The following is a 16620-nucleotide window of genomic DNA, read 5'->3' on the forward strand; positions in this document are numbered from 1 at the left end:
TATTTGTAGTGTGAACAACCTAGTGTGGATATTTCGCTTTCACCAAGCTGTGTTTTGTTGAGCCACACATCATACATTACACTGACTGGATGTTGCTACCATAATGGTAGGCTCCTCTGCTTCCTGGCGGCAATGTTATCAATCATCAGCAATGCCACAGGGGGCCTATAGGACGATTGGGCTACGGAGCAAATCGCCCAATCCTAATGAGCGGTCACCTTCACTGCCCTTATGTTTCTTTTAGCAGGATCTCATCCTTATTATTTTTCTCTGGTCTGTTTTCCTGTCCATCTTTCTGTGAATGTCTGTCTGGGCATGGGTCCAACCTTTCTGCTAATCAACTCGCACACTTGACACTCATCTATCTATTTGGAGTGTTTAAATCCCACCTCAACTCATCAATCCCTCTATGTGCTACTAACACTACAGCTTCTAGTTTCCATGTATTAGCTTCTGCATCCCCACTACCTTCTACATTTCTAAGGTCCCACACTCCCAGGGCTCATATCCTACTGCAGATTCATGAGAGAAAAAAACTACTTTAATTTTCAGCATCTTTTGGATTTAAAGTTCATTCTTTTTTTCTTTTTTTCGACAGGGTTACTTGATACATATTCAGGTATTGTGGCTTTCTTTAGCTAAATAAAGAGGCACAGGGCAAAATCTGTTGACGAGTGAGCTTCCTTCCCTGCCCTGATCATCTACTCACTAAAGGAAAATCATTAGAGTGCTTTTTGAATGAAACAATCAAATTACAGCTGAAACAATGAATCAATTTGTCGAAAAAATTGACAGAAAATAACGGGCTAAGCAGTTGTTAGCTCCTCCTACCAGAGAATTGTCTGCTTTCCTGTTGGCTGAACAAAGCATCTGTAGACATCACCTTAAACAGGAGGGAGACAAACTATTTTTCAACATTTAATAGATCAAATGATACACTTTCATAAAATTCAACTGTTAGACTAATCAATAACGCTCATTTGGTTTCCTAGAACTGTTCTCCATTGATAAGATATTTATACTAACTTGTCTATGACCAAGCAGTATCGGCAGCAATACTGGAATAGAGAATTAAGTCTTTAAATAGCATGATGACGGTGATGGTGTGGGTGATGACAGTGGTATCCATGCAGGGCTTCAGTTCCCTGACAGGTCATGACCACAAAAGGAGAAAAGCTGCTCAGTTTTTCCCTTTCAGCAAATCAACATGAAGTTTTGACCCAGGGGTGATTTCTTTAGGTTCCCTCCTGCATCAAGGTTGTGCTTAGACCAGGAAACTGAACATGGGCTCTTTCTTGCTAAGTGGGCTAGGTCAGTCAGCCGTACAGCACTCCATCCCCATCACAGCCACTCACAGCTGCTGAATACATCTGGACGTGTCTTTGAGTAAGTTCTTCCTTTAAAACACAAACATGCTGGAAGACAGAACAAGAAACAGAATTCACTGACAATCAGTTCTTGGAAGCAATTGAAGATAATGACCTTGCTAATAGGAGTAATCGCAGTACCCACTCACTTCAGCTACTCCATATTTAATTACGTTCAACCTTTCCATCCATCTTTCTTTCCACCTGTTTTCTCATCACAAAATGAAATTATGATTATGGAACCTGATCATAATAATCGCATGAAAAGGTCAACGATGGGGAGGGTCGCTGCATCTGCTTTTCAGTGTCAACGGTGAGTGGTCATTTCAACGTACATGCAGTATCATTCAAAATACGTTAAACAAATAATGAAATACAATAAAAAATATTTTTAGTACACTTTTATGGACTGAAAATAAATGTTCAATTAGTGTCACATGGGCTGCACACTAAAACACTTTGACGGTGAAAATGTTATCGGTCATGTTAATGGCTTGACAAAGAAATTGAGAGGCTGTAATATTTTAGTGAACCATATTATGTATGCAGATGATGGTGTGGTCTCCAGCAGCTCCTTCACATGTATGTTCTACTTATGTGTAGCATGAGGTCAGATATGCCTGTAACAGCGCTGTAATATTTTGTAGAACCAAGAAGGACAAACATCAAAGCTTTTCAGAGTTGAAACTGTCAGATAATAATCTTACTGTCTGTAATAAGGTCAGTAGACAGAGATTACTCAGTGGAAGTAAAATGTTAAATGTATAAATTTTTTTGGAGGCCAAACACGTTTGAGAACGAGATCTTAATGGATGGAAATTTGCTTCATTTCTATGAACTATGAGCCTGGAAAAAATAAAGACTGATTGTTTGAAATGTTTATTATTTGCTGGTCAATTCCAACATTCAAGCCATTCACCAAGTTTCAAACTATTCTGCATTAAACTCATGGATGGTATTGTGCCTCAGGGCTCTTTGGATCACTGATAATAATAATAATTAGTTTCCCAGGTGAGCCCAATTAAAGCAAAACTACTTAAGAAGCTTGCCACAGGTTTCAAGCAATATGGAAAAGAAAGATTACTTCTCTGCTGCATAAAAGTGTCAAATAGTGCAATGGCTTGCTATGAAAACAGATATTTCACAAAAACTTAAGCGTGATCATCATACTGTGAAGAAATTTGTGGCTGATTCAGAGCACAGACAGGTTTGTGCAGATAAAGGCATAATGAGGTTTCTGCCAGACAAATTCATTGGATTAAGAGAGCAGCTGCTAAAATGCCATTAAAAAGCAGCAAACAGGTATTTGAAGCTGCTAGTGCCTCTGGAGTCCCACGAACCTCAAAGGGTAGGAACCTCAAAAGGCTTGCATTCGTGTATAAAGCTGCCATTCGGCCACCTCTAACCAATACTTACAAGAAGAAACAGTTGCAGTGGGCCCAGGAATACATGAAGATTAATTTTCAAACAGCCTTGTTTACTGGTGAGTGGATGGTCCCCATGTCCCAACAAGGCTGCGACGTCAGTAAGGAGGTGGTGGAGTCATGTTTTGGGCCAGAATCATGAGAGCTGGTAGACCCCAGTGGTGTCAAGTGAGTGCCACAGTCACGTCATCGATCTTAATTATAGAACTGAGACCACACATTTTGGGACTTTCATTACAAACTTAAAATTCAGTCAAGATATTGTATGCATGTATTTTAAAGCTCTTACTTACTACATATAGAGGAATGTGGCAAAAGAATTGGAAGTCGATGTCGATGCTGAACAGTTTCAGGGAAAACCTGTGGAAATGGTGCACTAAAGGTTGTATGAGGAATTAATGAAGGGTGGGGAGACATGAAAGATGCCAGGGGAGGCTGTGTGCTGCACAGGGCTGCACTGTACTACAGTAAGTGCAGGTGGAGGTGACAGATTGTGGTTCCGGTCTACTGCTGGGAGGATGCCGGCAGGTTTGGGCTAGCTGCAGCTTTGTTTGAGCCAAGTCAGTGACAGGCCAGCTGGTGAATAATATAGTAAGTTGTATTTAATGCATAATAATCTAAATTGCATACATTAAGATTAAGATGATGGAATATCAGCAGTTTTTAAATGTAGTCCAATCTACGTGTGACAAATCTCAAAGCAGCAAAAAATTAAAAACAAAATCATTGAAAATATAAGAGACAAATTGAACCAAAGACTCAATTTATATTTCCTCCTCCTCTCTCTCCCTATTTCCCCATCTGCTTCTCTGTCCACGATCTTGCTGCCACCTCCTACTCTGAATGTAAACCTCTCTCTGTCCATCACTTTGGTCTCTCTTGGCAGTTGATTAGCGTCTGTCCACCCTAATCTTCTTCACGGAGCAGAGAAGTGGCTTTTTAACATTTCTAACATTCACACGCAAGCAATCAGTTCACACCACTGGTAGGCATGTGGTGTGCAGTTTGAGCATAAAGTCAGTATTTAGAAAATCACTGTGCTGATTGTGATTACCATGTTGTAAAGCGGCGACCAATAATTTTCACCATCTAGTTTTTGTCAGCAAACTTTTTTTCTGACAAAAACAAGACGATAACTAACAAGTTTTTCTCGGATGCTCCGTGTTCCTCACGAAAAAGGGACAAAATGACAAAAAGCGTGAGAGGACACATTTGGCATTTCATGTTAAAGAAAATTAAGACGCTCTGTAAACTGTGTGGAGCAACTCTCGCTGGTAAAAACACTGAATCAACTTTAGATTTAGTCCAATAACTATGATAATTAGTTGCCTAAACTAAAACTAGTTAAAACTAAAACTAAAAGATCCTCTAATTCTTAATTAACAAAATGATGTTTTAATGAAAAGACTAAAACTATCACACCATAGTTTAGTGGCTTCCTGGTCACCAGGAAACCCCCCTGGTGGTGCCTCTCTGTGAATAAGCTAGCAGCTGTAACTATATTGTATAGTTACAGTACACTCTCTTGCCGAGTTTATAGGAAGTCTATGCATGTGGCAGTGAGCCATGATATAAGCTGTACCTTTTTCATGAACACTGACAGCTCAAGCATGTCACTGTTCAGTTTCTAAGTGTTCGCTGGTTCCTCAAAAACAAACAGTTGTTTGATGATGAATGAAACACCCAAATACAGTATGAGATATTGCATTGTAACAAGAGTACAAGAAAAGTAAAAAAGTGCTTTGGTTTGGGATTTTCCACCTAAATGTTCCAAACTAACTAAACAACTACAGCGTGAAAAACATTGATCTAAATCAACACCAGTGAAAAAAACAAAGAAATGTGATTTTTTAAAATGAATTTTTAATATGTCATTTAACAAGCGTGCAGCGGTCACAGAGGGATGCCGATCTGTTTAGTCAACGTTGCTGTTAGGCATGTGCGTCAGCAGCCACGAAGAAACCCTGCCAACACCAAAGCAGACCTCAGCTAACATTTACAATTACCACCGAGAACAAATGGACTACCAGATGCTTTGACTCAACAATTCAATTACTGTTTCTTACTGGTAACAGAGTCATTAAAGGTCAAGACAGTGCCATAATTATGGGAGAGTTTAGTAAAAGGAGCCAAAAAAAGATATCTTTCAAAGGTTAACTATGCTGTCTGTGTCATTTGTCATGTTTAATAAGGCCAGTAAAAGAAGGCAGGGTTTGTTTAATTAAGGGACTGTAAATCATCAGCTGCTAAACATGATAAAAATGTGGCACCGATGGAGATCATTACTGTCCAGTACTGGAGTGCTGGATCATTAGGACGTACTTAACAGAGGTTTAAAAAACCAAAACACCAAATTGTTGTTATGTGTAAAGTCAGGATACTGCATTGCGTAAATGAAGCTTCCCAAAAAATCTTGTCTAAAGATGTGCTAGGAGTCGATTGATGCCATACTTCCAGTGCCATACAGATACTAGCACTGAAAATGTACGTTTGATTGATGCTGATGCCTTCACCGTGGTTGTTAACGGTTCAGTTTCTCTACACTGAAAGATTTAATGCAGCTTCAAGTGGCACAAAACAAAAAGATTTGTCGTGTGTGAGAAAGGGGTCTGGATTCAGATATAATTATCAGATGCATTTATGTCTGAGGATTTAAAGGTCCGGTCTCAAATAATAAGAGGTAATGACTTGCACACATCTTCCACATGCTGATCCTCACATATTCTTAAACATGTAACACAAGACGCACACACAGCCACAACTCTGACATTTGGTCAACCATGCATATGCTATGAAATTACCTCCCACAGATCAATATCTTGGACTGTCTGAAGTCCATTCAACTACCTGTGGACTGAGAAAAAAGGACACCACACGCCTCTGTGAGACATCAGTGGAATCAGTGATTTATAATTCATTGCCACCTATTAAATCTGTGATCAATTAAGGGCACAGTGAACGGAGCTGGCTGTAATGACTGCCGGTGCCTTTCATACAGAATAAGGTGCCCACAACTGGCCACGAGTTAATTATGACTGATCTGAAAAAGGCATTAGTTGTAAAGATTTCCGAAGCTTAATAATTGATGAAGAAACGCTGTGAATGGCACGGGGGTGTGCGTAAACAGTCAGATCAATGCTCGCTCCTCGACGGGCTAAGTTTAGACTCCCGTTACACTCGGAGCCACGAGAGCGGTTTATCAATATCATTTATTAAAATCGGTGACAGGCTGGACTCCCGGCTGCAGAGAAAAGGGGGCTTTTTGGATGCTCACGAAGCATGAAATCACCTGGTGAGTGTGGGGATAACACAGGCGAATAAACCCTGAGTGGGAATATTAATCTTAGGAAAGCATCTGTCCGTAGAGAGGAAGAGTGCGGGCAAGCTGCTGCTGACTCATTCTCTCTTTCTCACACTCTCATCAATGCTTCATCAAACATCCAGCGTCTTTCCTTTGGTTGTTGGTTTTTTTTCCTCTTCATTTTTTCCCCATCTGATACGACCCAGTAATGTGCTTTCATGTTTCAGTAAACATTTGCTGGGTACACAATATTCTTTATCCACAGAAGTGGAACTTTGGTTTAAACCCTAGAGGTCTTTTTCTTTCCCCCATTATGAAAACATAGCCTTTGCTTTGTTTGGGAGTGATATTTTGGAAATGAAAGTAGTCATTAGTTAACATTACAAAAAAAGAGAGAGATGAACTCTTTCAGCCTCGCAACACTAAAAGACACGGAGGTCAAGATGTGTCAAGTGTTGTGGCTAAAAACTCTGCTTTAAGCAAGGGAGAAAATAACCAGGATTAAAACATGAGAAGCTTTATATCTTCTTAAAAAAACAAAGTTGGAGTGGAAATATATCTTAAATAAAACCCTGTTTTCAATCATCTTATAGCAGTTTTTTCCTATGTAGAGAAAGTTCATACAGGTCCATACACTAGAGATGTACTAATTCGAGAAGCCTGCCTTGGATGCGACGTCAGTTAAATCCAAGATCAGAGTGCTCTGTACGATTATGGGGATTAATGATGATGCTTTGACATTGTCAGGTGGCCAGAACTAAGCACCACATGATCAATAATTTATGAAGATAATAGACAGCAGCTGTAATATGTTTCCACTGAGCAGCTCACCCTAACAAGGACAAGCAGAGGTGAATGGACGCATGAATGGATCTCACCCTAACATCAACTGACAAGTTAATTCATTTGTCATATGTTTAGGCCATTTTCCATTTTAATCAAAATGTATTCACATTGCAATTGACCATAATCCATACAATAATTATGCATAATTTATTTATTAAAAGTAATTATAACAAATACAGTGTTTGTAAAGATGGTCAGTGTTACGGCTCTATCAGGGCCTGTTGTGATTTTGTCTTTCTAGCTTTGGGTGACAGGCGTCTGTGAAGCTGACTCTGCTCACCCGAGGCCAGAGAGAGAAGGGCTCCAGGGCCAGAGAGGCTCTGTGTTGGAGCTTGTGAGGAGGGTGTTGATCATTTAACTATTCGTGACTTGCTCTTCCTGTTTAAAAGAGCAGCGTCTAGCTTTTGTTGTGTTTCTTTCTTTTGATAGGAAAAGCAGCTAGACCACCAAGTTTAACTTAAAAAATACAGTGTAATTTCCAGGTTGCCTTACTGTCTTTTCCTTTTTCAACCTGGACACTTTTTTGTTACTGCACCACATCCCCTGGACGTCTTGTAACAGCAAGCGCTAATGCTTGGACTATCTTTTTTTTTTATTGTTTAATAGTTTTAATAATTTATCCAGTTACCACAAGGGTCACACGGCCAAATGTACCTCCAAGGTTGGGACAAGCAGAAGGACTGGGACCACTGTGAAGCGAAAGGTTGTTCACCCTCATGTCACAACTTTCCTCCAGCGGCTTACTGAATTTGAGTGGAGAACTTCAAATTAGGTAACTGTTTTTGCCATTTTTAGTGAATTTCTTGTATAATTTAAGTGACCAATGTGCTGTTACCCATGTCTCCACAGATGATCCATGGCCCATGCTTTCTGGACATTTACACAAGACGAGCAACAATGAAGACAAGCCCTCTTGCCATCTTGCAAGATGCTGTCTCTGTCCAATAGGTTTTTTGAGTGCAATAGTTTTGATTTTTTTTCCTTCTTTTACCCATTTGTTAAAAATTATTTCAGCTACTTACACTTTAATTGTCACATGTATTGGCTCACCCTACAAATCAATGAACTCAGTCCACAAAGCAAGATCAGGGTTCAGTGCAGGTCACTCAAGTTCCTTCACACCACACACGCTCATCCATGTCCTTGTGGACCCTGTTTTGTGCATTGATTTGGTGGTGAGCCAGTATTTTGGTGTGTATATAAAGTGTATATAAAGGCAGAAGTGTGGGGCTTGATATTATATTCATTACAATTCAGTTTTTTTGCATGGTGCCAACAAAATGAATGCCAAGGCACTTCACATTGTAGGTTTAAGACCCTACAAAATATAACTAAGAAAACCCAACACTTGAGCATATGTTGTCTGCCATGATATGGATATGACATAATATCGTTATTGTTTGTACAACCATCTGAGCAAATAATGGATTACATGGTTTAGTAAAAACAAGTGCTTCCTCAATGAAAATATGTTTTCAGTTCTTTTCAGTTTTTGATTTTGGAAATGTGTATTTCAGCAGGGAAAAATCTGAATTGAAATAAAGTGGTGTAAAGCACATGAATTATTTTTTGTGTGTGTGTGTTTTTTTGGAACCCTCCAGTCTCTTACAGTATGTTACTGTTAACTGAAATTACGGTAAATTACGACCTGTTAAACAGTAAATGACCGCCTGTTGGGACACTGTATCCTCTAGCAGAGATGAATATTTTTGGTACTGATGATGCGTGATAACGGTAAGTTACTGGTTAATATATTGCAGTGTATTACCTTGCAGCGGGCTTACAGTGACATACCAATTTCTTAATCACAGTATGATGTTACTTTGTTGACGTAATTTACGACACAACGACAGATACCGTAAAAAAGGCTACTGTGCGTTACCATAATTTGTCCAAGAGTATTATACCACACCAGCAAAAAACGGTATCATCCTGCAGAACGGTAAGCTACCGTAACACGGCGTCACGGTATGACGCTGGCAACAGTGACACCAGTATGTTACCGTAAAGTGGCGATGAAAAGTCTAACAGTGTGCGTGTTTACTGAAAAAACACTAACTGACAGACTGATAACTTTCTATCTCAGCAGTGTGTGTGTGTGTTTGTGTGTTCAGCTGATAGAAAAGACTGTAAACACTGAATGAAAATCTCACTACACACAGTTGTTTAGACAGGGCAGCCCTCCTCCACCTCTCCTCTGCTCTCCTCGCTTCACTCATCTCCCCCATTGGAGGCGGCTGAGTGCTCTTAATCAGCAATCATTTGAAAGGTCATGAACAAGATGCCTGCAGGAGAGGCTGCTGGCTGCAAGCTGAATTTTGTCTCAGTCAAATGGTGCAAAGAGCTGGCTCTTCCTGATTTGTAGTTTAAATAAATTAGACTGAGATCCCCTGCACTGGACGTTTCAGTTTCTTCCCTGAGACTCTTCTCATAAGCGCTTTTTAAGCTTTTACAAAGAAACAACATTACATGAAACTAATTGTGGTTGTCTGCTAGTTTTTCAAATTAGTTGTGATTTTGGTATTTAACTCCTTGCAAGGAGTCTGTGGGTGTTGTGAAAGGTGCCCACAAATAAAATATATTTTTATTATTATAATAATTCTCTCATCACAGGTCTGCTCCTCTACACTGTTAGGAAAAAAGATCCCCTGGTTTCAGTGTTCAGTTTTTCACGCTGTTTCACCATCACTATTAACAACAATACCATAGAGAACCATTATATTATAAAACTGATTTTGTTGCTCTGACAAGGTAAAATTTGAAAAAAAAGCTTTTTCTTACACATATTTCATCAGCTGTAATTGTAATCAGCTGCCCCAATACTCTGAATCTTTAAATTTTGTTGTTTTCTATACATTTTCTACATGATTACAGGTGTGTAAAATCAAGCACCCAGTCCTGCAGTCTTCATTCCTTGTGATAGAATGGATCGTTCTAAAGAGCTCACTAAATTCGAGTGTAGTACTGTAAAAGGCTGCTGCTGCTGCAAGTTTATCATATTTAATATTTTAAATATTTCTTTCCCCCTGCATATTCCACCATCGGCTGTAAGCAGTATTACTGCAAAGTGGACAAGTTTAGGAACCCCTGCATCTCAGCCATGAAGTGGAAGACTACATGAAGTCATAGAGCAGGGTCGCCGAGTGCTGAGGCGTTCAGACGTCCTCTGGCATTAACATCAGCACAAAAACGGTGCACCAGATGCTTCGGGGTATGGGTTTCTGTGGCCCAGCAGCTTGTGTAGGTGTAATGTGTAACTGGACTCGCAATTTTTTTCTACAGAGTTTCGTTTATATAGGCCTTTAAAGAACGGTTAAGAAAAGGAAACGGTAAAAAAGGATACGTCTTTCTCCTTCAATCTGGCAAAAACATTTTTAAAAATGTAAGTGGAAACAACACAACAACTGTTTTGGTTTTTTTTTACCACTACTTGGAGAAATAACTTCCTGAGGCCTCCACTAGCTAATTGGGATTCATGAGAAGAGTCACTGACAAATGCAAACAAAAACATATAAGAAAGTAATTTAAAATCAAAACTAGACTAGTCGTTAATCCATGTTTTCAGCGTTTCTGCTGAGTTGAACTGTAGCTTGATCTTTAAGTAAGTTTCATAAGAGTGGTAGGAATGATTTCAGATAGCACTGAAATTAGTTCTTTCTCACTCTAAAAACCTGGAACATTCTCAGTCTTTGCTGACATGGCACTTTCACAAAGATTTCGTCCCGTCAAAGGGCCCTTCTGATTGTTTGTATCGTGTTGTGAGATCCAGTCTGTGTACAGGGAGTCACTGGGACAGATGGCAGAAGCCAGATTTACTCAAGCATCCTACAACCGTTATGCTGTCTCCAGGACAGATAAAACAGTGTCCATCTGATCACTACAACCACAGAACATCTGCTCAAAGATCCTGGTCTGTGTTTTTGTCTACAACGTGCTTTATATACATGTTTATGCGCTGTGGCTGTGTCTGCTTTTCAGTATTTGTGTCATACGAGCAGCTATAAGCATATTATTGCATATGTTCCTCTCTATACGCAGTGAGCTCACTGCCTTATTATTTACCCTTAGGGGCTAAATAAAAATTTTACATAGGCTCGTCATATATATGTGTGTGTGTGTGTGTGTATATATATATATATATATATATATATATATATATATATATATATATATATATATATATATATATATATATATATATATATATATATATATGTGCGTATCAGCCACAATTGTGCAACAAACAAATCTGTGTGCCCTTAATGACCTTCAATCTCACTTCTTATTATTCCTGCTCCTCCATGTGGCAAGCCAGGCCTAGCCTGCAGCTCAGCAGACACTCCTTTATATGCTGCATTGGAATGGGTTTGTCTACTATACCCGACAGTATACAAATACCACTGATCACGATTCATGACTTTCACTCTCTCCACGGTAAACACAGTATAATGGACCAGAATGCGTGGCTGTTTCTTAGGTTTATTATATTGTAGCGCTCTTATACTTACTGCACTTAACTCGGTATTTTGTCATGATCATGACTTTTTTTTCTAAAAACAAGAAAATTTACAAGCAGTTAGTATAAACCTTTATGCTCCCTTTTGCATAATTAATTTCAATATTGATATCAGGGATGTAAAACTGATCCTACATTGTGGGCCAAATACAGGCCTTTGATCTCCAGGTGGCCACATCAGTTCCAGTCAGTTTCATTTGTAATCTATCAAATCACAACAACCTTCACCTCAAGGGGTAACCAGTCAAAGTCCCCTTTATGTCAGTGTAAAGAAGTTTAACCACACATTTGAACCCTGAGATATCGTAATGTAAGAAAAAGAAGTGCAATTTCAATCACACGTCGAAGTTTTTCTACACGATAAAAAAAGTACTGCTTTATTAAAATTCTAAACGTTCATAAAACTTTAAAACATTCCCTTTTTTAAAGGCATATAGTTAGGCCTGGATTAGGTGACCTGAATCCTCCCTTAGTTTTGCTGCAATGGGCCTAGACTGCTGCGGGGCTTCCCATGATGCAATGAGTGTTTCTTCTTCACTCACTATGTGTTTAAACACCACTCTGCATTTAATCATACTTGTTATTAATCTCTGTCTCTCTTCCACAGCATGTCTTTTGTCCTGACTTCCTGCCCTCACCCCCAACCAGTCACAGCAGAACCGTCCTCCCTGAGCCTGGTTCTCCCAGAGGTTTCTTCCTGTTAAAGTCCTTGTTTATAGGGGGTCATCTGATTGTTGGAGTTTTCTTTGTATTATTGTAAGATGTTTACCGTACAATATAAAGTACCTTGAGGCAACTCTTGTTGTGATTTGGTGCTACATAACTGGGCATGAACTGGAAGGGAAAAAAAGTATAAAGTGCAGAAAAGGTTATTGTAGCTCGTTGCCCAGACTGTCTTCTAATTATAAAACAAAGTTTATTTTTCTTACTGAAAAACTTTCTCTGCTTTATATTTCTAAGGTAGGTAGAGTAAAAACAGGAACTTTTCTGTCATTTGGTTTTCTATTAGTAATGAATAGTACTTTGATGTAGTATGAATGTAGCAAATGCTATAACACTTAAGACAACATCATTAAAAAGCCAAAATCTATGCCATTCTTCACCCAAGCCATGCAGTCGGGCAGGATTGGACTCTTTACCCAGCTGATTCCGGCTACAAGGCCTTATCTTTGACACTCCTGATCTACATACATTCTTGAAAAGAATCAGCCTGTGATAGTAGTGAAACGGAAGACTACTATCGGAAACGGAAAATAACACTTTAATAGGAACGTTATCACATTGCATCTGGACAGAAGTTGAGCAAAGTTCACCTTATCTGCAGGTGAACTTCGCTGCAGCTCTGGGTTCGAATGAACGGACCGGCTGTGTTCAGTTTAGCAGAGGATGGTGACATGGTGAAATGGTGACAGCAAGTGTAAAACCATCACCTCATTCTTCTTCTTCTTCAAGCCCTCTCGTGAAAAGGTTGTCAACCCTTTTTTTTTGTTTGTTTGCTCAGCATGACATCACAGCTTCTCTACAGACATACAAATCATGGTGAGGGAGTTTAATCTGTTGCTCCAGTTTCCAAACAGTTTCCTTGACCTTGGTGGCAAACTGAGAGGCGTGATGTTGGAACAACACTCATAACTGAGCCTTTCACACCTCCCACCATTGGCTTGAAAAGTCAAAGTCGCTCTTTGTGTCCTTCTGCAGAAAAATCAATGTTTTCTTTTTCCGTTACAGAAAACATTTTGCACTAGAGGGTAGACATGAGCGCAGCATGACTGTCCTTCTGTCGGTCTGTTAAACTAAGAGAAACACAGCCTGTATGGCAGTCTTGCAGTGTTCCTGAGATTGGACACGAACCAAGCTATGATGAGACTTCTTGACCTTTGTTAAATCATCAACAAAAAGAAGGACAATCTATATGGATAGGAAATTGGATACGAAGGACATGGAAGCTAAAATCCATAGAGAAGGAGCCCAGGGAGGGCAGCACAGAAGCCACAGACCATTATCCATTAGCATTGTTTCGCTTAATGGTGAGCTCATTCATGCGCAGAGAGAAACAGAGAGGGTGAGAAAAGAGGGGGGAAAAAAATACAAAGGAAAATCATTGCTGATTTACACCTGCTGTTAAAGTCCCATCTTCTCTCTGATTAGTCTACTTCAGACATGGCCCCCTGAGCACAGATTACATGTTTACAGCACCACACACCTGCACACCACGCAAGAAATGCAGCCCCGCTCGCCACGCTTGCAGGAGAAAGCTCTTGATTTGACACTATTTTATGTTTACAACAAAGTAAAGCAGGCTCGCTGCCTTTAATACTGGTAGCAATTTTCCCAAACAATTTGGACAGCTCCTAGAATGTGGAGCTGGAGTGCCGTGTAATATAGGATCCCAGCTGAGCTCGAGCGGCTCCCTGTTCAGCTAGATCGCTATGAAAGCGCACAAAGGCTGCGAACCCAGCAGATGACCCAAGATGACAAGATGCATCTTGCATCAAATACATGTATCTAATAGCTGTTTAGGCTTTTACAGGTTAGACATTTTGGCATTTGTCAGCAAATTTAAAATGATATTTGAGCTGCTTTAAGAATGGTGCTCTATAATTGAGCCTGGGGGCTGCTGTCCGACTATCTTGAACACAAAAAATTTAGTGTCACTGTGGGTGCATTATGGGAAATAAATAACACTGGATGGTGCCCACTCACCTGAATGAAAAACCACATGGCGCATGAGCCAAAACAGTTTAGTTTTCCAACCAGCCTTCAGGTCTATTTTCTGCGGCCCCCAACGTATGCCCACAAAGACTAGTGATGACAAATGAATCCCATTCATGCACCTGTATGTATCCCACACATTCAAGTTGTTCTTTTCCCAAAGTGTAGTTTGACCTGCAATTATCTTCTGCTCTACTTCAGCGTGTCCCAGTTGATTGAGCCAGAATAATCGGAGCATCTGAGGCAGGTGCTTCTGATGCCCTTTACCATTTGTCTTCTCTGCCCTACAGTACACATTCATGCAGCCCAATATTATCATCCTTATTCATCTATTCTTATTTATAGACACATTAAACTCTAGATGGCTATGTCATTCCAGGGAAATCTGTTCCATGCACATTGTCCTTTTGTTTGGTGTTAAGTTACCACCAAAAACCCCCACATCCCTCTGATATTACATGAAACAAACCCCCTCTCTTAGCACCATCTGTCCCATTTATTTTTCTGTCTGACGAGGGACTGGTGGCACCTGTTATGCAAGTCGCACTGGTGAGACGCCGCTGCTGTTGCCGTTGATGAGGTGTATCTCAGAGTACCGTGCTCTCTCAGCAGCTTGGTGTCCATTAGTTTTTTGGGGGTTTTTTTGTTTTTTGTTTTGTTTTTTGTTTTTTGTTTTTCTTTTTTGCCTGTCCCGTTTGGCTCTTTTGCCATCAGAATTGTTGTCTAAAGGCAAAGAAAGATGCCCAACGGATTTACTTTACCAAACTGACCATCCCAGCCTTGCCGTAATGGTCCATTTGATTCACCTTTTATTGTTTATTTTATTTTCACTTACTGAATACGGGACAGACTTGACTGGGGGAAAGAAGGGGAGAAAGAGAGAGGGAAAGAGAAACAGCTGAGAAGAGGGACGGGGGAGAAGGGCAAAAAACAAAAACCAACAGAACGGGCAGAGAAAAAAAAAATGCATATATCAATCACCTGGATCACCTGCTGAGAAAGAAAAAAGAAAGCAAGCAGAAGAGAACAAGAGTAATAGAATAAACAACATCACAATGATATATGGGAATATGACAGTAAATACTAAATATTAAACATTATTGTGCAGCACATAAGATCAACAGAACACAGTGTGCTTTGAGGTAGGAGCCAAAAAGGGTGTAGTTTGTGGGTGTGATCACCCGTGTGTACACCTGTGAGCATGGACGCGCTTGTTTTTTTTTTTTTTAAAAGGTTCCTTCATGTAATGATCTGCCCCGTCCTCCAGGGCATGAAGCAGGTATGGAGGAGATCAAAACTCCAGACATCCAGAGGCCCCCAGAACACAAGAGACCAAGGAAGACCAACAGAGGGGCAGCTGCGCCACTGTCCCAGAAAGAGCTGAGGAGAGTCCCAGATGAGGGCTCACTCAGCAGCCGCGGAGCAGAAGCCAGGGGGAGTTGCAGTGACGCGCCCGTGAGCTCCGCCGGCAGCCAGCTGCGCCTGAGTGACCGAGCCCCAGGCCGAGAGGCCGGGGGCACCCCACCTCCGAAGTGGCCCGAGCGAGCCCCAGGCTCCAGGCCCCGATAAGCGGCCGCCAAGGAGTGAGCCGGTGTGTACCTGGACGCCCATCTCCGGACACAAAGAACCACCAACGCACCGATGTCTGAGGGGGTCCGCCACTGGCAGGGGAAGTGGTGGTAGGGGGAGATAGGCCTCCAAACCTTGGAGGGCCTGAGATGTCCCCAGAGAGGTGGCGCCTGACACCCAACCTGACATATAGACACAGACATACAGGCACACACAGATACAAACATCCATTCCCACCCTCATGCTCTCATATACACTTACTCCACACTCAACCAACGTGGAGCAGACATAAAGAGACGTTGTACACACGATCACACTCCCCAAGCGTACTCTACAAACCGGGTCTAGGTGCCCCCGCCCCTGGAGGGGGGAACTGCACCCAGACCCAGGTGGTGTTTCCCTTTTCCCTGCGGTGGGGGGAGGCAGACCGCCCCGACTCCGCAGCAGTAGGAAGGCTCCACACTCCAGACCGCAGTCGGACGGCCAACTCCTCCTCCTAGCCCCCCTGCTCCAGCAGGTCGCAGAGAACGGGGGTGAGAGAAGACTCCGAACCTCCCTCCACCCGCTCATTGTAGTGTTGATGCATGTGTGTTCTAAGGTGCATTTAAAACCCAGGAGGGCATGGAGCTACCTGCCAGAGAGCAGCAGGTAAGCGCATGGTCCCTCCTGCTAGCCCTCAATGTCTACGTGTATTTAAAATTGAGAGGTGGGCAACGATGCCAGGGGTGGGGTGTACACCCTGATGGTACTTTGGACTCCGTGTATCGTGCCCACCCCCAAGATCCTATATGTATGTGTAATGAGAGTGTGAGTAATGTGAATGTCTAAGTTGTGGGATAAAATTGAGGCAGAGGCAGCCAGAAGGGGACAGAGGGGGGGGGGGGG

At 41.3% G+C, this 16620-nt stretch overlaps 1 long non-coding RNA gene across 1 annotated transcript; it reads right to left on the bottom strand.

The window, feature by feature from the left end:
- Window positions 1-979: 979 nt before the first annotated feature.
- LOC113036769 (uncharacterized) lies at window positions 980-7321 on the bottom strand. The gene is made up of 3 exons (XR_003274496.1): window positions 3085-7321; window positions 2784-2998; window positions 980-1415 (listed from the first exon to the last, which is right to left on the bottom strand). It is a non-coding gene; the product is annotated as an uncharacterized LOC113036769 (long non-coding RNA).
- Window positions 7322-16620: the final 9299 nt, after the last annotated feature.

The sequence above is a fragment of the Astatotilapia calliptera genome, chromosome 14 (assembly GCF_900246225.1).
Source record: "Astatotilapia calliptera chromosome 14, fAstCal1.2, whole genome shotgun sequence".
In the NCBI taxonomy this organism is placed as follows: Eukaryota; Metazoa; Chordata; class Actinopteri; order Cichliformes; family Cichlidae; genus Astatotilapia; species Astatotilapia calliptera.